The following is a 22,964-nucleotide window of genomic DNA, read 5'->3' on the forward strand; positions in this document are numbered from 1 at the left end:
GGCTGCCTATAACCATCAAAGGCATCTGATGTCCAAAGAGCCATCTATAATCACATAGAATCATAAAATGGTTTGGGGTAGAAAGAACCTTGAAAATCATATAGATCTGGATCATCATCACCCCCTTGCCACGGGCATGGATGCCTCACACTAGACCAGGTTGCCCCAAGCCCCATCCAAACCTGGCCTTGAACACTTCAGGGATGGGGCAGACACAGTTTCTCTGGAAAACCTGTGCCACTGTTTCATCACCTTCACAGTAAAGAATTTCTTCCTAATATCTAATCTGAGTCTACCCTCTTTCAGCTTAAAGCCATTCTCCCCTTGACCTATCTCTACAGGCCCTTTTAAGAAGTCCTCCAGCTTTCTTATAGGCCCTCTTTAGGTACTGGAAGGATGCTATACATTATATTCATCTCTGCAAGATGTGGATTATAGATACTATTTATGTTAAAGCTATATATTTAAAAAGGAGACTGTGATCTTTACTTTGGAGCTACTTCACTGAAGATCAAAGTACAACTGGTTCTCTGGTGCAGGAGGGAGACAGCCTACTCAACTGGCCAAGGACATACTACAAGAGCAGCACTGGGGAAGAAGAGGAGTACAATCTTTTTGCTGTTTTAAGGGGTTGAAAACACACAACTTGGAACTTGCCCATGACAGCAAAGTTAAAACAGTCATGCCACCTATCTTCAAGAAATCGTATCAGACTATGTCAAGTAGCCACCCTGGTTTGTGTGGTCCTGACAATGCAAGATGACTCCTTATAAAAAACCTGTTTTTTTTTTGGCAAAGGCTTGGTTAAGCTTCACTGCAGAAGATGAATCCTAGCACGGTTTAGGCAGAAGCAAACCTCCTAGAACTAGAGTTCCATTGTGCAGTGTAAAATCCAGTCCAAAATTGTAACTACCCCAAAAGCTGGAACTGTGTTTCACAGTTTGTGGCCACCTCTCGCAACACAGGTCTGGCTGGATATAAGCAAAGCTCGATTTATTTAACAATTAGGAAGGAATCAAAGCATCCTCTGACAAGTACAAATACTAAAGTATCTGGGGGTGTTTTGTGGGCCAAGGACAGGAAAAGAACCAATATAAAACAGCTATCAGAATGCCTATGAAATTTCCCTCCCTTAGGAGACTCTGCTCCAGTTAAGTCAGGAGTACAAATCAATACCCTTAAATTGGTTTATGCTTTGTTTTGTACTTGGTGAACTACACCACTGTGCATGTTTTGGTTAAAGAAACAGAAATAAATGATATTGGTGGTTTGCAGTACTTCTTTTTGTTTTGGTTCATTCCCTCCCATCACCTCCTTTTTCTTTTGGTAGCAGTTATTTCTACGTTTAAACAAATGCTGTTGCCAAAGGCAGAGCTTTTACTTGGTGAAATATGGCTGTCTTGCCTCTTGGAGAAGATAACCGTGGAAAGCTTAGAAATTATTTCAGTTCTTGGAGTAAAAATAAGAACATTCCTAATTCACTATTCACACAACTCTTATCTTCAAGGAGCAAGACCCAGGGACCTATAGGCAGGTCAACCTCACCTTGACCTCTGGGAAGATGACAGAAGAAAATAATCAGGGGAAATAATGTTTATACTTGTTAATTACGAGTAGGCTACTGGGAGAGGTCAGCACAGATTTGCAAAGGGATGCCTTCCCATTCTGAGTTTCTGCAAGTCTGTTACTGAAGATGAAAACTGATTCAGCCACTCATACCTGAAAAATACCATAATGCATCTTGTACCTCTCTACATGGAGATTTGGTAATAAATAAGCAATAGATGGACTACTGATTCCATTTAGTCATCACCACATTTACCTAAATATCTCAGTAAGAACTCTTGGTAAAGTAGAACAACTCAAATAGCCAGGTTCAGGTAGCAAAATGTAAAATCCCTAGTTCAGACGATAGCACAGTCCTAAATACAAGCTCTCAGGCTAAGAGTCCTGGCTTGGTGATGGTCTTTTCCAAAGTGGCCTCCACTCTAATAAGACCGTACTAATCCACAGTCTAAAAAGACAAGGAGTAAAGCTACACACAGACTGGTGAGTTGTTCCAGAAATCAGTTTGCCAGCATGTCAGTTAGAACACATCAAGTTACTTGGAACTTCAATTTGTATAGTATTGCCACAAAACCCAAATTGCATGTTACAATGTGTCTTCCTAAGCTATGAGTACTGGCATCTGGACATATCTGATGAATGTCTTCTTCAACTGTGATGATATCGTAATAGCAATTTCAGCCACGCTCTCTACCTTTGTCATGGCTGTGACATCTAGTTTCAGGAATATAATCTGTCTGGATGTCTTGGTAAAACACTGTTTTCAAGGGAAACAGTACAGAATCCCAGCAGTAAAAAGGCAAAGAGAATCAGTAAATACAGCGTTATGCTGTATCGCTGCTTGTTGTATCGTTTGCATTGAAAATGTGAGATATTAAATACAAAAAATATAGCAGTTCTCCATACCCTGTGAATCACAGCGCATGCATTAATGCACAGGAATTGAAATCCTCTTAATACTCTGGTGGGATTACTTCAGCTGGTGGCAGGGGATGTGTACCTGTTTATGTGCATGTTTAAAAAGTTTTCTACTCCATTCCTTCTCTCAAACACATCAGGTAGAAAATATATACCGTTATCCCCCATTTTATTACATTGTATTTTACCAGATTACAAGCTCTGGAATATCAATCGCCTCTCAATAAAAGAAGTCTAATGGTAATTCAAGGTACTTCAAATAATTTAGTTTTAAACCTGTTAAATAAACTTGGCAGTGTAATTTAAATTCTGTTTTTCTTCCCTCCCTCCGGCTCCCCTTTATTCTCTCCCTCAAAAGAGATTTTTCTAAATATTGGTATAGAAGAAATGTTTGACAAACAGGAATGAAAAAAATAAGGGAAAGACACTCTGGAGCAGACAAAGGAGTCTGTGGAAAGAAACTGGAGCAAGTGAGCTCTGTTTTTCAATACGTATTCCAGGAAGAGTGCAGGATACCCAGGAAGTAAGGGCATGTGTGTGTGCGTGTGTGTGTATATTGAGCATCAAGTCAGAGTTGCAACACAGAGGAGGAAGAAAAATCATGTGGATGCAGAAGCACAGGATGTTCATAACTCTTGAGTGAGTTATGATAAAGTGATTTATGAGTGGAAATAGCAGCAGAGTAACAGAATAAAAGATGTGGGAACCAAGGATGAGTATGCTAAGTATCCTGTGTTTTGAAATGTGACACAGTTAAGATCACTCAAGGGCCACACATGTTTGCAAAGGTGTTTTAAAGACAAATGAAGAGGACAGGCTATCAGTATACAGAAACAGAGAGACCAGGACAAAAACCAAAGCAAAACAGCAAACAACCTAACAACCAAACCAGTGTGAGAGACAGACAGAGGTGGCAGACTAATAAAAAACACAGGAATATGCCTGAATAGATGTTGTGAAGAAGGAAGTATAACCTACAGATAGAAAGTAATACTGACTCATTTTGACACCAGAAGAAATTAAACCTGTGGGAACATGAACTTTTTATCAAGGAGATATCAGAAAGTATGTCCCCAGTGTCAGAGATCAGATGGACTCTGATGGAAACAAAGAGAAGACGAGATAGAAACCTGTAATTGTTCTTCATGCAGAGACAAATGACTTCTGGACTTGCTGGAATGGATCAAGGTTGTCTATGATAAACTGTGGTCCTACAGTGATGGTCCTGGGTGTTTTCCTGGTCACTAGAGAAGGCACAAATAGGTCATGAAGATTAGCATAGAGCTCTAGACTTTGACCAGTAGGAGACATTCACAGAGAAAGGACTGCTGGTAGATGGTCTCCACTGGAGTCTTTGGGAATCTGTAAGACTGATTGCTTCCAGCCAGTTCCTCTGGAGTAAAGGATTTTCGGGACTTCCTGTAAGTTTTAAACTTAAAAAAGAAGTGATGCAACAGTTAGACAAATGTCAGCATATAGAAAAATAGATATGAAAGAAACAAAGTACTAAACATGGAGGACAGCAGTTTTCTGGACAATACCTTTTAATGAAAGAATGTGGTGGAGAAATCAAATGAGTTAGAATAAATCAACTTGATTCTTATTGCAAAGAAACTGGGTGGTAAAATAGGAAGAACTAGACCAATTAATGTAGGAAATCGAAATAACTATATAGGGTAAACAGAATGAGTATGGAAAATCAGTTGACTTGAACAGAGTTACCAAAGAACACTTACTGTTCAAAGGTGATAGAAACAAACAGGAAGTGATCCAAGAGGCTGAAAGAGTAAGAATTATGGAATCACAGGAAAAGATGTAGGTTGGAAGAGACCTCTGGAGGTCACTATTCCAACCTTCTACTCAAAGCAGAGCCAACTTCAAAGCTACATCAGGTGCTTCAGGCTCTTTTCAGTTGAATTCCAAAAGTTTTCAAGGACGGAGATTTCAGCACCTCTGAAGGCACTCTGTCGGAGCTGCATACATGGACTTTTTTAGAGGCACTCAAGGTCAGATCTGTTTACAACTTGAAAGATCTTTGATATTTTTTGACAGATAAATATTGCAAGGAAATATCCCATTCTAAATGTCATCAACTTCCCCACTGGAAACTCAGAACAATATTGCAAGTAATATTAAAGGCTAAGCCAATATTTTCACCAAATAGCAAAGAATCAATCAGGAGTGACAGCATTTTAGATTTCTTTAAAATAAATTACCATAACATTACATGACAGTATAAGGAGATGATGTTGGTTAAAATATTCCTGGATAGTGTGATCAAAGGTTGAAGATTAACAGGAAAAAAATCTGATGCCCTGTAGTAGACAGCCTTGCAGTTTGCAAGCTGATGTTGGTGGACTGTGTGTATAGGGCAGTCACTTGTGGCCCAGAGATTCAGTGAAACAAGGACCAGCATAAGACCTTGCACTATAAGATGTGCAGAAGTAGAAAGATAGATTTATTATTTCTTCAATGTTTTTGTTGCTTGTATTTACAAGTACATTTTTTTCAGTACATCACACTTTTTAGATGTGCTATTTTGTTATCTGGCATTGCTGACAGGCTGTGAAGCAATTTATTAATCTGTAAGGACAACTTTGTAAATTACATTTGATGAATGTTGGCATCTCCCTACAGTTTTTACAAAGTAACTCTGCAGATGACATTTTTATCTTGTGAATAGATGTTGAGATTTATTGGTCATAGAAAATAATCAAAGATAAGATCCCATTTGCCACGGTTAAGAAGATAGTCCTTTGTAATCTGTGTCAGATGGACTGAGAGATTAGGGGTAAAACAAAGATGATGACAAGGCATTCAGCAGAAAAGCATGAACAGCAGATGCTTTCACAGTTGAGAAGGAATATGCATAGTCCTTAATTTGCTGTTTATCATCTGGAATTATTAACCTATGGTTCATTAAATGAAGCATCTGCTGCACTCAGTATGAAAAATCCCGAGGATCCTGTACACCTGAACAACATCAGCCTTTGTCTAAAAGAGAAAAAACCACGCAAAATGAAAGATGCTGAGGACTGTTGGAGTTGATTAACAGAAAAGGAGCATGAGACAGCTTGGCAACACCAAGCAAAGGCTACAAGGTTGCTTGACAGGCGATATTCAGAAACAGATGAAACTCTGAAATAGAGGACGCAGCAGCCGTGGGTTTGAGTATTTCTAACTTTGGGATGCAGGCCTGAAACTGAGGTCATCCGGTAAACTTGATGGTAAAACAAGGGAAGCTCTCAACCAAAACACCAGGGGTGTCTCCAGGTAGCACAGTAATCCTTTCCCATGCCTGAGCCTCGAGCTGGAGGGCTTTTCCAGTAGTGTTAACGAGCAGCTGTGCTCAGCCTCAGGCGTGAGGAGCAGCTGAAGCCACACAGAAGGACTGGGAAAAGAAGTGGCAGGGTGCAGCAAGAAGAAACTTTGGGATTTGGGCCTGTAAAAAACATTTCATAAGAAAGTTTGGAGCTTATGTGTTAGCTGAAAATGGGTTAGGTTCAGGGAAAAAAATAAAAGAACCAGCCTCTTTTCATTTCATTGTTCTCCTCCGATCACAGAAAAGGGAATTTGTTCTTTCTTTGACAAGACAGATGACTGCAGTGGTATTTGATTCAAGACTAATTTCTTCCCCTGACAAATTTGACTACTGTTTTGGCTGTAAAGTGATAAAAGTATTTTTCTTTGTATATTCCTGCTATAAAGCCTATAAAACATCTGTGTATCTGGGAAGAAAAATATGACATATCACTTATTGTTAAGATTTTCTGATATGATTTAGGTCTAGAGAACAGTCTGCCTTAAATGTCTTCATTTTATTACAAGTATTTTTTTTCCTTCTGATTAGAGAATACAGAATAAAGAATTGTGCAGCAGACCCACAAGAACACTTTAAGTAGGCAAGCTGAGAGCTAGAAAAGGGATTAAAAGAAAATTTCCCTTCATTTAAATGGTTTATTTTCACTCAGGCTAGCTCATGTTCGGCAGGGAGGATTAAAAGAAGAGCTCTTTGCACAAAGGCAATGAACTACAGAAAGGACCTTCAGTTTCTGGCACTGTCAAGATTTCTTTTTAGGCCTGATAAAGTCACAATGTAAAGTTAAGTAAAACATGGAATGCAAAATAGGAAACAAATGTGGCACAGCACGTAAGCAGCTGAGGACGTGCGATGATGCTCTGTTTAAGCTTACAACATTTTTTTATCTTGCCTCAACTTTAGGAGCATTTAAGAAGCTGTCAAAATGAGAGCAAATCCCATGCATTGCATAGAATTATTTGAAACCTTTAAATTTCATATGCATGCAGTCTAATAAGGTCATTAAGATACAGCCTAAAGGGTTTTCCTCTCTAAGTGGCATTGAAGACATGCCCATTTTCATTAATAGTCATTAAAAGACTTGATATTAAAGACTTAATTTTCACACTTAATTTCCTGTTCAGAATCATAAATCATCTGTGATTTTGAGTTCTACATTTGCCTCATTTGGTTTTGCATGTTTTGTCCTCTGCAAGCACTTTATGTAAAGAAGACACTAAACCAAAACAAAAATCACTTAAGGCTTTCCTAACCTCATAATTGACTCATTCTTGTAAAGTCTCCTTGCAAAAGAGAAGAGAATGCAAGTGTTTCCAGGGCTTCAATAGCAATGATTTTACACATTTATACTTGTGTCTTAAATCAAATAAGAACATCTACAAGAGTGAGTAGATTCCAAAGAGCTTCTTGACACTAAACAAAGTACACTGAGAAAAAACTTGGTAACAAGTACAGAATGAAAAAGGAGAATTCTTGTCCTGATTTGGTTACTTGCTTCTTATATTGTCTCAGTTAAGTCCTTCTACTGAAGAGTTTTCCCTTAGCACTTTACAAACTTGTCACTCCCTACCCAAACTCAAGTTGAGAAATGTTGAAACTTAAAACCCCTTTTTCCCTTTTTTTTTCCCCCCCTCACTTTTTTTTTTCCTCACTGGAGTAGAACAGGAAATGCATTTACTGCCATCTTTATAGCCTATGGGTCCTGATGAAGAAAAAGCCTGCTAAAGAATTTCTTCACTGTAAAACCAAGAGCCTACACTATACTCAGGATCGTGGAACTCTGCCCTCCTGTTGGATCTACCGGACGCTTCTGTAATAAGAGACAGCATATCCTCAGACTCTCATTCCATCACATCAGACACCCAGGAATCCTGTGGAGCAGGAAGCTGGCATACATGCTGTTGAGTACTGTGGCAACTTGAATGTTGGCATGTTTTCATGCACACATCTTCTCAAGGCCAAGAAAAGGCAACAAAAAAAATGCTTGTCTTATGAGGCTTTTACTGTTTTCAGAGAGTAGAAAAAAACAAAACTAGTATAACATGATTCTCCTCACCAAAACCACTTTTTCCCACATCATACTGATTTTCTAGTTGGCTTTGTAGTCTGCTGCTCCACCTATTAGTGCTCCGTTTTGGGATTTTTACACAAAATAGAAGTGTGGCACAGCACTACTTCTAGCCATGTTGCTAGGGTGACAACCCCAGACCAGCTGGTTGCATTTCTGATACCAGGATTGCCCCTGAGATTACAGGGACTTGAAGGTACACACTGAGCAGACAAAACTCTTTGTGTAGACACTCATTAGCACAACCTTGCTGAGCAATAGCCCTGTGGTCAGAAAAGAAGCCAGGTCCTGTCCCTGGCTGGGCTCTCTGGAGAGGAGAACCTAACAAAACAATTTTGTAAGATCTTTAAGGGGGCACAAAATGATCATACGGATTTTTAGACTATTCTTTGCTGATTGCAAATGCTAATTAAGGTGTAATCATCCCTTTTTGAGCATGCGAAGCCTGATGGTAACAATCTGCTCATACATAGCTATCTTGTTCCTTTCCTAAGAGAGTGTACAGCATTTACCGTGTAACCTGAGGACAGCACTGTCATTACCTGCATTTTTGCCTGTGGTCTGCAGTGAAACCAAGAATGTTTATAACCCCAGTTCAAATTGACCATCATGCAAATAATAAATCCCAGATGTTACTGCTTCAGGGTTTCAGCCCAAGTGCAGAACTGAGATGTGTTGCCAGTTCTCTTGCTAGCCGATAAAGGAAATTTGACAGACCGTCAGAGGTTTTGAAGACGTTAAATTCCCACGTTTCTTTTTTAGAACAGAAGCCCAGATACAGAAGAAAAAGCCCAATTAAAACTCTCCCTTGCAGGAAGATTACAGATCAATAACATTAGATATCAGCATGTCCCAGAGGGAGAGTGGCTATAACTGCCACATCCAGAGAGCTCATGTCTTACTAGACACGGGATTCATTTGAAAAAACAGCCAAAGACCACTGAAAAAGCCTCAAGAGGAACCAAGGTTTAGAAGTTCTACTAATATAGAACTGTTTCGTTCATTAAGTCTGAGCTATCCCGTTTTCCTGGGATGATAATTCAGCCACAAACACATCGGGCAATGCTTTGAGCATCCTTTACGTTTTCCCACTCCCTGCAGCACCGGTGCACTTTGCATTCTCACAGCAGAACAAACATCAGCGTTGCTCCATTCTTCCCATTTTCCATAATAAATCCAAAGAACCAATAGGAAAGTGGGGAAGACTTCAGACATGACTTTAAAAGAAAGTCACAGCATGCACTCATAAGGATACAATGTTCTTGTCTCTTTAAATGAATCAGCTATTTAGCAGCTAAATTGGGAAAGCAGCCAAACAGTTCCCAGGAGACCTGCTGGCAGAAACACATCATAGTCCTGTAATATAAAAATATGAACTCCATGGCATTAAAGCTCCTTTATTGTAACACTTTCCAAGATGATTTTGGGTAACAAAATGTAACAGCAAGCACAGGATCATATGGGATTCAAAGGCACAGACAAAACCACCCAACCCTCCTCCTTACATCCTGCTTGCCTGGAGGTGCTCTCATCTCCCTGCCAGCCAAAAATGAGACAACAGAGCACAGTCAAGTGTCATTTTCATTAGGGTTAAATACCTATCTATATTGGTCACAACAGATAGGTACGCGCAACCCTGTTGGAACAAGTGGGCAAGCACTTGGAAGCCCTAAAAGAGAAGATGGCTCTAAATGAGCCCCCTTTTGCTGTTGCGCAGACACACAGATAGACATCAATTACAATATGAGACAACGGACAAGGCTGAAAGAAACATTATTGAACACTCCTTTGTTTAAACATATTTGTAGTGTCTCTATGGCACGAGTAGTGTACTTCACAAGTTAGGTGAGGGTTTTTCAGGCCAAAACTCAGCACAGGCAAGGACAAACGATCTGTCTAAGAATGAGAGAGGATCTTCATAGAACTATGCCTTGGAAAATAACCTTTGTGATTTTTGCCCTCAGGAAAGGTCTCAAACCTGTGGTAAAACTGAATAACCTGAACCGAGATGGATCACATCACAGCCCGGAGAACAGCTTTCCTTTTGATGAAAGTGGCCTCACACACAATTTATGGAAGTTCATTCTTACAAGAGCATGCTGAAAAAATGTCACTAACTGTGAAAATAAATGGCTGCTGCAGCTAGGGATAAAATAACTGCTTTGAGGTTTCACAAAAGTAGTATTTTCTGTTGAGATTCAGCAGGAGAGCAACAACCGATGCTCTGACACTTGCATGTAGAAGTCAAGAATCCACCTGACAGTCAGAAAAATAATAACTGTTTTGTATTTTCCTGCAATAGCCAGATGCTATGAATCTTGTGCAGCCTTGGGGAATATGAAGTTACTTGATAACATGCGATTTGATATTCCAAATAGAAGAATAACCTGACAAAATGATTTGCTGAAGAGACATTACCAGAAGCATCCAACTGTTCCCATTTCTCTCTCATGCAGTGTCTCCATGGTACCCAAAGGGGTGGACTGGAAGTACAAGCTTGCCATCAGATAGAAAAATCCTGAGCCATTTTTATGATATGCAGCCCATTGTATATATAACATTTTTTTCCAGTGTCACTAAAGGAATCATCATCTCTTTATATCCCAAATAATAAAACAAATGGCGTGCTGGAGATAAATTGCACATGCAAGCATTTAAGTCTGTAGGTATCCCCTATTGAGAAGGATAATTTATGAGAAAAAAAGTTTAATTTATATAAATAGAACCTATTCTCAGAAAATGTAAATATAGGGAAAGGTTTGGCAAAGCTTTTAACCTTGTGGGCCATAGATAAGACCATATTTTCTCTTGATATTTAGAAATATTCTTGGCAGTGCATGGGCAAGGTGGTTTCAGCACACAGTTACAAAGCCTCTCAGCACTGGGGCAGCCATCAGAGACATATTCCTGTAGAGCCATGGCCAACTAAAACAAACCTCCCTGAGAGAGAAGGAAGATTCTCCTTCTGTACTACGAGGCAAATGGTAACTGGGTTCACACAAATAAACAAACAAAAACAGTCTCACTCCCACTCTGGCTCCCCACACACCAAAAAAAACCCTGAAACAGCAGGGTCCAGGCTTCCTAAAAATACAGAAACTGCCTTTGTTTTATTTTTTGCAGCTTATGAGGAAAGCAACTGATTTAGCTTGTAAAGAACAGAAGTCGTTTTTGCTAAAATCCTTGTTCTCCAGTGCTTCATCCCCACAGCTAATTAAATAAGCCTTAGAACAGCTATTAGTCCCAAATGCTGCTTATCAGCAACTTCTACTCCAGCCTCTAGAATGGATCATCTAAAAGACAAAGTTGCAGATGAGATTTAGCGACAGATGGTAAGAACCACAGTTTTCCTTCCTGCTTCAGGTTGGGAACAAGATGTCTCTGACCTGAGACAGGGTGACATGCTTGCAATAAGGACCTGCAAGACAGCTGGTTTTGTAAGTGATGAGTAATTATGAGATTTAATTTCATAATTTCCATGTGAATTTGGGCTCCCCCAGATCCTTTAGAGATAATGTTTTCAGTCAGGCAGCTGGATATTTAAATATCCAGTCTGTTGATCTATAGACATTACGTACTGACTGCAGCTTTACTAAGAATGCTAAGCCAGCTCCCATGAATTTATTAAGCAGAGAGCTAACATATGGGTTAATTACTTATATAAGAACAGAGCCAGAGGTTTACCCCTAAATAAGGTATGTTTGTGGTGTCCATTTAAACTTCATCTGGGAACAACATACAAACAGATAGGATATTTCATGCAGTTTCAAAGCCATACTGAAGCATGGGTTGCCTGTGTCTGACCCACACTGCTCTTGCATAAATTTACCAGTACAATTCAGTGGTACAGAATACATATTTGAAGAACCAGCACAACCCCCTTTTTAGTACCACCTTGTAACACTAGATGTAGGTTTATGTTACTCCTGAGAGGGAAACAAAAAGCAAGGACAATGCTTTGTGGTTCCGTGGTTGTGACTTAGCTTGAGGTTAAGAATGTTTTTAATCTGAAAAGTATTCTCAGTTAGTTAGATGTAGATAAAATGAAAAAATATAATAAGAATACAATAGCTACTTTTGGCAGAAACAAATTACATTAGCAAGCTCAGTCCCATAAATGAATACTAGCCTCCACCACTCTCTGCAAAATATCAGAGGTTCTGATACTTTCGGCATGTACAGAAGGTATTGAAGTTCACTGACTGCCAGTCAAAGGGTTACCCCACATTTCTAGTGCTTCTCAGTATCTATTATATTAAATGTAATTTCATTTCGCAAGATTTTTCTTCATTACCATGACCTCTTTAAAGAGGATCTTGACACAACTGCCACTGAGGGCTGAGGTCTCCCTTGCAAGCTGATGGTACGGGCTAAAGCTATGTGGCTGAAGTGAGTATCCTGTCCACCCTGGTCTAATGTCCTTAACTACTTTTCGTAGGTTCTAGGACCTTTGTCTGGAAGCTTCACTGAATATTTCATCTTGAACTGGATAGGTTTTCTTTCTGGTTTTGAGAACTAAATTGGCTAGTACAACATTCTAATGGGTTTGGCTCCAGGTCACATGGCCGCTTTGCCAAATGCCCATAACCCCTGAATACTGCTCCACTTGCAGGAAATCTGCAAATAATAGATTTATAATTCAAAACAGAAACTGGTTTCTTAGTTTTATTCTGGGAACTTTTTGGCAATTGCAAGTGTTGCCTTGTTCTGGCAAACAAACATAGAATCATTGGTTGGTTTGGGTTGGAAAGGACCTTAAGATCACCTAGTTCCAATCCCCCTGCCATGGGCAGAGACACCTCACATGTGACATCTTTACATCACTGTGGAAATCCCTAAACCTCCATCTATTTTAAAGCATACTAGGTTCCCTTCTTCAGTTTGAAGGATGTCAGACCATGCGCTCCCCGTGACACAGAGGCACCTGTAGTCAGTTTTCTTTTATGCTTCTTCTCATAGCAGATAAGATGAGGCCCATGGTCTGACTTCACATAGTTGAATAATTTTACACACTGACCCCTGAAATTGTTCTGGTTTCTGAATCACAAACTAATCTCTTCTCTACTGGAAACTGCAGATTGATTTCAGTTTGTCAAAACCTGTATCTTTTCCTTCAGTTTTGTTTTCCATTCTTTCAGAGGGAAACATGCACTTTGTTGGTTGGAAATACTCCCATAGCTTTTCTTTCCCCTCTACATGTCAATACATGTTTATGATTATATTGAAAGCATATGCAGAGAAGGGTGGAAAGTTTGTTCCCCAACATGATCCTTGTATCAGCTTTCCCTCTCTTTGATATTGGAAGTTGGCTACAGAAGAAAACAAAATCTAAAAATGAAACACTTAAGCGTACCCAGCCAACTCTTTCCCCCTCGCTTGCTTTCCATGACCTTGGACTGCAGCATTAGCTTCTCATATAGAACAAAGCTTCGCAGCAAACAGTCCGGGAAAAGAAATTAACTAGGATCTTGGTACGATATGCCTAAAGAATTTCCACATGTTTATGAGAAGGGAACTTTGAGTACTGAAAACACAAAGCTTGCGTCATGCTTTTGCAAGCTTTCCACTTCCATTTGTTAAAAATATCTCCACAGACTTTCCCATAACTAAATGTTCATAGCTATATCACCTCCAGCTGTGATCTCATCAGATGTCCCAGGCAGAGCAAGGTCAAGCCTAGCTGGTTCATGTATGTAGAACTTCCAAGAAAGGCCATGTTGTGAAGGGGACATGATACCAATAGTACTGGATACCAAAATGTTGGACAATAACAACCCTAGTTTAACCTTGGGTTTTGCTACCCACGGAAAAAGAGAAATGGTATTATTTGACAATGAAATTCAACAGCAGTGAGTGAATTAGTAGCTATTTTCATCAACAGTTTCTTGTAAATCATACATGCAAATCAAATGTGTGAATATTGTTGAGTTGGGAGCAAGAGCACTTTGCTTTACATGCGTGGTGGTGGGAGAAGTGGCTTGGATTAGCAAGGAGCATCTGCAAAAGGAGTGTGTAATTTAAGATGCATTTTTACAGAAGCTTTCAACGACCCTGTAGAGCTCCACTGGGGAGTCAAGGTAAGAGGCACAGTGATTGTTATTGTTTCTGTGAGCCCGGGGAACAGCATCACACAGCCATTCACAGTATACTTCCATTGTCACAGAAATTGCAGAATTTCTGGAGGAACCGAGTTATCTGGGCCATGAGAAGTCACTTCTGGGGTTCTATCTTACTGACGTCTTCATGAGGACGTGCTTTGCTTATTTGGCTTGTCTCCGAATGTGTTTGTTGAACTGATAAATAATACTCTCCCTCCCCTTTATCCTTTCAAACGGAAAAGTGTGCTGCTCTAGTAACAAAATAGCTACAAAATCACCTTCAATTTGGTTTGTTGCAAATGGAGGTTTTTTCAGGTAAAAGCACCCTCTTCTTTGGCTTTAGGAAGGATCTGGTGACTGATCTATTTTGAGGGAGCTCTAGTGACCGAAACTTAATTTGCCCTGTCTGTTGAAAAGAGAGACAACCAAGGTTCTGTTCACCGAGTATAAAACCAGGCTGATTCCCCATTCTTATCCATGATAAGCAGCCTTCCAGTAGCATGTTTGTACTCTCACAGTCCTGCTTTATTAGTTTGGATGTTTTCTCACTAGCCTGGCAAGATATCCTTTGCTTTGTCAGCTCCAACTGTTTTCATACATAATATCTCATCTGCATTTCTTTCATGATTTGTCACTTTGCCCAACTCTGCATCTCCTCTTTTATTCCCTGTGAGCAGCAGTTTAATGTTGTTTCCTGCTTCACTTTCCAGTACTAGGAACAAATGTACAACTCATGCTCACAAGAGGTTGTCTTTAGACCTGATGACAAGCATTCGAGCTAGATGTAAGCAAACCATGTCTTCCACAAACATATATCATACCCACCTCCCAGTGTCACACCAGATCAAAGGGACAATAAACCCATGAGTTTGAGAACAACGTCATTCATGTATGCAGCTCAACATGCACACAGGTTGAATTTTTTAATGACTGAAGACAAGATTTGGGCTACACACCTCTCTGATTTATTCAAACAGCCTGGGAGTTCATGTTTGCTGCTTGACCTGCAGTTTCTACAGATCATGGCTGATTCTGAGAGTGCTCTTGCCCCACTTTGAAGAACATGCTTGATAGGGTGATTAGTATGCTGGAGGCTGGCACATACATTTCCATGCATCACATCTCCCTGGGATCTAAAGCAATGTTGAAGAGCTGAAAGACTTCAGCAAGTCTGGTGTATTCAGACAGGTCTGACTTTCTTACCTTCATTTGGGACGAAAATGACAAACAGCAAGAAAACCTCGGGCAACTTAATTATTTACTCGCCTCTGCTGAATTAAGCCTTAGGCATTCAACCTTGAAAACCATTAGCTAAAAGTCTTTGAACACTGGGAACATGACAACACGGCACCCACACCAAGCACAGCAGACAAGGACAAGTATAAAAGTTTTGTACAAGGGAAAAAGACTAAAAGAAACTGAATAGAAACATTTACTCTGTTATGGTAGGGAGTCAACTGAGGAAGTTTCAGGGCTGGCTTCTTTTAGGGATTGGTTGCTACCTTGACTGAGAGGCTGAGGATTGCAGGCTTGTTAGCAACGTTAATTGTATCTGCTGAAACACGCAAGACAACTTCAAGAGAAATCTGTTAAATAAGCCACATTTAGATTAAAATTAAAAAATCCAGAATATTGGCTTAGCATCTGTATTTCTCTCTCAAAAGACCAGAAGATGTGATAAACCCAGGAGTGGTCTTTGTCAAATATACTGAGGACATGAGGACAGATATCTAGAGACAACATAAGGATGCTTTGCATGAACTCAGGAGTTTAAATACAAATAAATTAAATGGCCTACAGAGCCACCAGTCAAAGAGTTAAATGTGACCTACGGCTAACTTTAACAATGCATGACAGCAATGACATCTATACAACAACCTTTATGTTTTAGCTTTCATAGTACCAGAAATTGTGCCAGGTGATGCAGGGGAGAGAAGGGAGGAAAGGGGAAAACATCCCAGTCATATGGGTCAATTTGGAATGTCCTGTAGCAAACAGCCTCCATCCAAACATGTTAATTTTTCAGTAGCCTTAAATTGTCTGCCAGGCATTGCTCAGGACATCAGAGGTTGAATGCTAACTCCAAGAACAAACTGCTCTCAACTACGCCTTATTAAATTATACATTTGCAACCACTTAAACAAACTAACCACTGTCCTGTTTACACTAGGCCTTCCAAAAGCCACAAGAAATAAACCAACCCCCTTATCATTACAATAAATGCCTCTTGTACACTTTGTGATATGTTGCGTCTGCACACAAGCCTGGAGACAAGCTGATTCCATGTACAGGGCTACACTTAAACTGTCAGGAGCCCCAGGGTCTGCTCCTGCTCTAAGCACAGATTTTTTGCTCACCATATTTCACTTCCCAGGAAAAAAACTGCAGGTATTTTATTAATTTGTACACATGATTCTGTGATCAGAGATTATCATAGAGTTTACTTTGGTTCTGTTACCCCAAGACAACCAAAACGTAAAAGGGGAAGCTTAACACATGTTCAGTCTGCAGGATGCAGGTGCTCTCAGTTTCAAGTGTCTTTGGAAAAAAACAAAGTGTCCTCCAAAACTCTGTTGCTTTTCATGCTCACAGTCAAATAATCAGCCCATTTCTTAGTAAATAGCAGGGTCTTTTATCAACAAGAACCTCATGTGATGCTTTGGATATATTAACAGCTTTTCCAGTATTGTAGCAGCAGTTGGAATCACAGCAGCTCTAGGTCCTGCGTGGGAAGGCAAAAAAGCAGGATAAAACTACTTGTATGTGAAAGAGTTGTATCCAACTGCGAAAGAGGCTTTGTACCCCAGCTTTAAAACCATTCAGTTAAATGAAATGGTTGTGGAAGTCAAATAGAGGGGTGTATAGCACCATAGATATGTTCCTGTAGCATAGGCTCCAGGCAGGAGGGAAGGTCAATGTAAACCAGGGTAAGATTAATCCCACTGTGCAAATGTTGTGATGAAATACCTAAATCTGGGCTTTGAGCCTAACAAGTCCAGACTGAACAGCCTCCTTCCTGTCCTGCACAGGTAGGAGGTGAAATGTGGAGTCCCTTAGTAGCTGGGTGCTACCTATCTGCTTTCAACTTTCCTGAGGTTTTATAGGGTTACCTGCTTGTCACTCTCAGAGTGACACAATGGGAGTCTTCACACATAGGTCACATCTAGCACAGCAGGAATCAGATGGCTGCTACATAAATGATGGCAGATGACACAGTGAATGTCCTGACAACTTTAACCAGCTAGAGATCTGAATTTTGGTGTATCAGTGTGTGCTCAAGCAGCCATCAGTACCTGTCTACAACAGTTAGTTTGAGAGAGCTAAACTGAAGCAGGACTTAAGCCAAATCCTCAGGAAGGTATCTGTATGTGAAAGAATAATGCACTGCTTCCCTACACCTAATACAGAGACAGTTTTGCAGTGTGGAGGCTGAGCACCTCAGATACAGTTTCTAAGGTTTGTAGCTACTCCTAGTAGAAAGAGCTAACAACTGCTTTGAACTTCCTTGCCAAAGGCAAGATAGAAGGTTCAAGAGAGATATGGTACAGTTACCAATGAAGGAGCAAATGAAAGCATGTGCCAACAACCTCTTTTAGAAGCAAGAAATAATCTTGATTCATTTAGATTCTAATTACAAATCAAATAGCCAAAAGTAAGTATTTGTAGACATTACCTTTACCAAGTCTCCAGAATCCCTTTTCCTCTTGCAGTGACAACTCCAGATACAGCATCAATTGCATCACCTCTGCTTCTGAAACCTCTTCCCCTTTCCTGACCTTAAGCTTCTTACTCCCAAGAATAGAAAGCTTCCACACAGAAGGGAAGGCACTTTCTAGAAGACAGCTATTATTATTTCAGAAATGAGCCTTGCCTCAAAATCTATCCTCATGCTAGAGCTAAATCACTGGAAAAAGACAGACAAGCAATACTTCCTGCCACTTTCCTGTTCTCAGCTGGCTTTCTAGTATGCTCCTTGCCTTACCCGTTATAAAAATCAGCTGTTCTATCAAATTCAGCTGTAAAGTTTCATAGGTATCCTTTTCTTCCCTCTGCATCTATCAACACCCTTCATCTTCATTAAAGCTCTTTGGCTGCAAGTTTATCCTAATTCCTATAATTCTTTGCAAATGCTGTTTAAAGACACATTATTAGAAAGTTCTTATAAACCCTTCCCTTCCCTTCCCTTCCCTTCCCTTCCCTTCCCTTCCCTTCCCTTCCCTTCCCTTCCCTTCCCTTCCCTTCCCTTCCCTTCCCTTCCCTTCCCTTCCCTTCCCCCTTCCCCCTTCCCTTCCCTTCCCTTCCCTTCCCTTCCCTTCCCTTCCCTTCCCTTCCCTGTTGCCTCTTCAGTGAAGATTTGAAAATCTGACTGAAAATGATGTATCTGGGATTCAGCTGTGAATTTCAGCCCACAGCTGATTGTTTCCTCTAGAAGAATGTATCTAGTAATAAGAGTCTTAGATAAGCATATAATTGAATTTCTGTTATAATTAAAAAATAGATAATTTCTTATAGTTTAAAAACTGAACTGTGGCTTTTTTCTTTTTCTGTGATTTTAATACTGACAAAGACAATACTGTCATTTGCATAACAAAATGACTAGGATGACTCTGCATCTATTGAATATTGCTTTTCATCCTAAAATGTAGTCTAGGCCCATGGAAATATGCATTCAGGAAAATAAACTGGTCTTTTAGAAGTAGGCATTTGATGCTGCTGTTGGCTCTGGAGCACATACAGAAGCCTAAGCTATGTATGAAATGAGCCTTATTCTTTTAATGTCACATTTGCCAAATGGCACTGCTCACAGGAGGTAATTCATGAGTTCCCTAAGAGTTTGGAGGATGATTTTTTTACCATCTGTTGGAGAAGTGTTAGCCAGAAAGACCATGCAACTATGGCTTTTGCTTGGAAACTCTCTCAAATACCATTATGAAAAGGTGATAAACTGAGTCACAGTGTAAACTGACAGCTGAGAAAGTGGGTTCAGGTTCTTTCTCCTGACTCCCCACCACACCTTTTAATAAAGTGAAGTTTAAAAACAAGTTCCAAGACCAAGCAATGCCACCTCAAGTCCAGACTGTCAAAGCAAGAAACAGGCAGAGCCCTGAATAGGGAAGTGTGTAGTTGATGACCTGTGCTGAATGATGTAGAGTTGCCATTAACCTATAAACATCATCTCTGTTAATAGTTTAAAAAAGGAGGACCCAGGAAATGAGTCAGTGGAGGCTGACTCTCCTTCATGTAGCTGCTGCCTTTATTATAGAGCTCTCCTTCCCTCTCCTCTGTCAAAGGGATCCACACACATATGGTATTATGGGTTAGATTAGGCAGCTGGAACTGATTTAGTGGTTTTATCTTTCTATTTTTTCTTTCAATAGTGCTGAAGAATTTGCTTAGAGGAAAAGAAGAGGAGTAATTGCATTAGCATTGAAAACAAATCTCTGTTAAAAGTGATGCTCTTTGGGTCTAAACAATTTGATAAAATTCACTTAAACCATAAGAGCCTAATACAGAATTGCAAATTATAATCTAGTGTTTTTTCCATCTTCCTCTGTGTGTTTTTATATGTACATACATATATGTGTCTGTTTTTCTATACATATATATATACAGAATGACATTCACTCTGGTGTGTGGGCATACAGTGACACATTGAATTTTCATGCTTTAGCAAAACTCTCTAAAAAAAATTCATCCTTGCCTGAAATATTGCAAAGATCAGCATTGACCACTGTGTTTTACCCCTTTATTAGAAGATTTTTAATTTCAGTGTTGTCGACTGACACTGCTAAGGCAATTTTGGCCAAACGATGACCCAGTAAACATGAGCTTGGTAAACTGCCCTGTTCTCTCCCAGACACTGAAGCATGTAGCAGAACAGGAAAGTGTGTTTTCCCATCACATGATCTTTCCTGTGAAAATAAAGTGGTTTGATAAGGAAAACTCCTAGCATAGGCCCCAGGAAACAATTTGGGAACATTGCACAATAGGGATGGGGTATCCTGGATCCCTCGCCTTGACACATGTCAAACAGGGGACTTCTGTTTTCTTAGGCTTCTCTGTGCACAGCTGGGGGCCTGCTAAAGTTGTAACATTCCTAATGAGAGCATGGACAGTGTCTATGTGTCACTCTACAGAACATCAAAGAAAGTATATGTTTATGAACATGCAGAGGAGACTCATGCTCTTGTCAGTACTATGATGTATAAAAAGGATCAGAAGAGCCAAGTTAGAGAAAAGGCTTTTTCTGTGGACTTAGGAACTTTTTTTCCCATTCGTTAAAGTGTTTTATGCAGTCGAACTTTAGAAGCCAAGAAGGGGGCAGGCAGGAAATCAGGTTGGATGTGAGGTCTAAAATGCATTGGCTGAAGATCACTAGAAGACTTATGGTGAATTTTGTGCAAAACATAAAAGACTTCTACTACCTAACTGTACTGTGGGATAAGAAAATATGGAGTGAAATGAAGATATGTCTCTTGAAAGTATTTTTTTTCTACTGAGGATTATATAAAATCCTTCTTTTTTTCTCTCTGCCAGTTGACTTATAGTCCAGATAAATAGAGTGCAAACACTCCTAGCTCCGAAGGATGTTCATTCTTCTATCTATTTTTTTCTAAGAGAAAGAATGACATGGAACTTCCTCTTCAGGGTTATTTTCTGCAGTCTGGACCTTTTCTTGTCTTCAGTAAGTTGTAAAGACTTGTTTCGCTTTTCATCAAATTATTTCTTGGAAATCATTATTATTTTTTTTCCATTAAAAATTTGATACACTGAGAGCTTTCAAAGTAGATTTCCATTGCAAAATTGTTCTAATGGATATATTTTGTCCAGCCTGAAAAAGGATACTGACACTTGCTGTGATAAAGAATGGTAAGGAAGACTATTCATGCCACCTAATATCAGCTTCTAAATGAAGATTTCAGCAGTAGCAGTAATAGGCTTCCATTGAGTTAATGGAGCAAGGGGATCTTGCAGAGACTATTTATGAGAACTGGATTATGTGCATCTTTCTGCTAGCTAAAGAGGGAACTTCAGGTTTCATGAATCCTACTTTCCACACAAAAAAATCCCAATCATTCTTGGTGCTGCAAAAATGGGGATAAGTGAGCAATATTATTTCTTTGATAGCAGAGAGAGTGCCCTGATGTTCTTCCCTGAGAAGGAAAAGAGGCTGTGACTTCTTTCCAGAAGATGACATCCCTTGGGCACTTACACATGTTATGTGTAAGGATGCTGTAGATTCTTAATTCTGAATTTCTTAATTGTTTTTCATTCACCTTCAGATTTCAACAGGACAGCTGACACCAGACATGCCTAAGCAGAGACTGCATACATGGCAATAATGAGACATGGTACTGACTGATACCTACACAGCAGTTTGCAGCACAGCATATATTCCTCAGCCTCAGACCCTAACATCTTCTCTGGAGTTTCAAGGAAGAAAAATTCACTTGTTGTTGTCTCTATGGTATCACAAGTGCTATATGGTTGTCTGGTCATAGCAACATAGAACTTTATGAATTAATTTACCTGCAGAAAGTCATGATATATGAAATTATTTCATCCTTGAAGGAGCTTAGTTTGGTGGCTATTAGGGGTGAAAACAACCTATAACTTTAGAGCAATCTAACAGGCTGAGAACATAGGGCCCAAAAAGTCTTTTTACTGCTGCATAGTTGAGCAATGGGAAGCAGAAACTTGTCCCTGATAAAATATAAATGAAGTTCTCTACCTTCAAACCCAGCCAAAATCTATCCTGTGCATCAAAAGGATGAATTGCCTCACTGCTCAGCCTTGGTGCAGCAATGTATACTGTGGATCTGAGCCAGGTCAGAATGTATACTGAAAATCTCCTTAGAAAGGCCCATCTGAGTTGTTTCCCTTCTGGCATCAAGTAACTCAAAATGCCCACGCTGGCTGGTTTCCAGCACACAGAGTGCCTGTAAATCCCTTTGAAGTTGCTGATAGATGCTGGTACTTATCCCATAAGATAGAAACAAAATTAAACTTGATATGGATTTATTAGAGATACTATTTCATGTGACATACAATGACCTACCTTGCCTTTGTTCCAAAACAAAGTCTCACTAATACCCTAGAGCATCCCCTGGATTATTTTCAGGAGGCACCAGGACTGATTCATTGGACAACTCCTGCTCTTCTCAAGCAGCCTGAGGTGCTTGGCCAAACCGTACATTAACAGCACCCACCACTGCCCAAGCCCCTAATATCATTTACTGCTTTTGTACTCCTTCCCTGCATATTCCCATGGCCAGCTAAACATGCCTCAAGGATGCACATTATTTTCCAGAAGCCATTATCTGTGCTTCTGCACTTCAGGAAAGGCAAAGGTGTCACAGGTCGTGTCAGCCATACCCAGGGAGTTGGTTTCTTTCCACCTGCTAACCCCCATGTGCTAATTTTACAGGTCATTTTTAGGCAGGCTCTCCTCCAAGCAAAGGCTGATGTATCCCACGTCGTTAGAAAGAACATTGCACAAAGCACAGGGAAATATAATGGCTGCATGGGAGTGAAGAGCAGCAGCTGTGTCAGCGTGGTGCTCGCTATAATTACACACCCAGGTTACTTTATAGCACACTGCTGGGGTGCGCAGGGTGAGTTATTGTTTCAGCAGTGGTGCATGAATCACCGCCGGCATACTCGTTTCACTCAGAGGAACTATGAGTAGCACTGAGATAATGTTAATTTGTCTGTGTTAATGGGGAAAACTGTTGGGTTTGGTGTTTTGAATACCTCGTGCAAGGGCTGCAAGTCGCTTCTTGTCACTATGAAAGCAACTACCAAATTAGAGGGCTCGGGGAGAGTGCTATCAGTGTGAGAGTATTGTTGGACTCTTTCTCCTGGTTTCATAATTAATTTTGATTTTGCTCTGTAGAATTAATTTTAACTGGCTGAGAATGGTCAGTGGTCTGGAAAATGAGTGCTTGGTGTTTTATTTCAGTATTCCAGCAGTTTGCACTGCAGCTTTGAGCAG

General features: G+C 40.0%; 2 long non-coding RNA genes across 2 annotated transcripts in view; one reads left to right on the plus strand and one right to left on the minus strand.

Moving 5' to 3' along the window:
- LOC130605540 (uncharacterized) overlaps positions 1–22,964 on the plus strand; it is a 271,759-nt gene that overhangs the window by 235,015 nt on the left and 13,780 nt on the right. The gene's annotated exons all lie outside the window — the stretch shown is intronic.
- On the minus strand, positions 20,011–22,156 carry LOC130605542 (uncharacterized). The gene is made up of 3 exons (XR_008973736.1): positions 22,029–22,156; positions 21,185–21,294; positions 20,011–20,098 (listed from the first exon to the last, which is right to left on the minus strand). It is a non-coding gene; the product is annotated as an uncharacterized LOC130605542 (long non-coding RNA).

Source organism: Pezoporus wallicus, unplaced genomic scaffold, assembly GCF_028554395.1.
Source record: "Pezoporus wallicus isolate ANWC-B61680 ecotype Strahan unplaced genomic scaffold, APGP_CSIRO_Pwel_v1 contig_3365, whole genome shotgun sequence".
In the NCBI taxonomy this organism is placed as follows: domain Eukaryota; kingdom Metazoa; phylum Chordata; class Aves; order Psittaciformes; family Psittacidae; genus Pezoporus; species Pezoporus wallicus.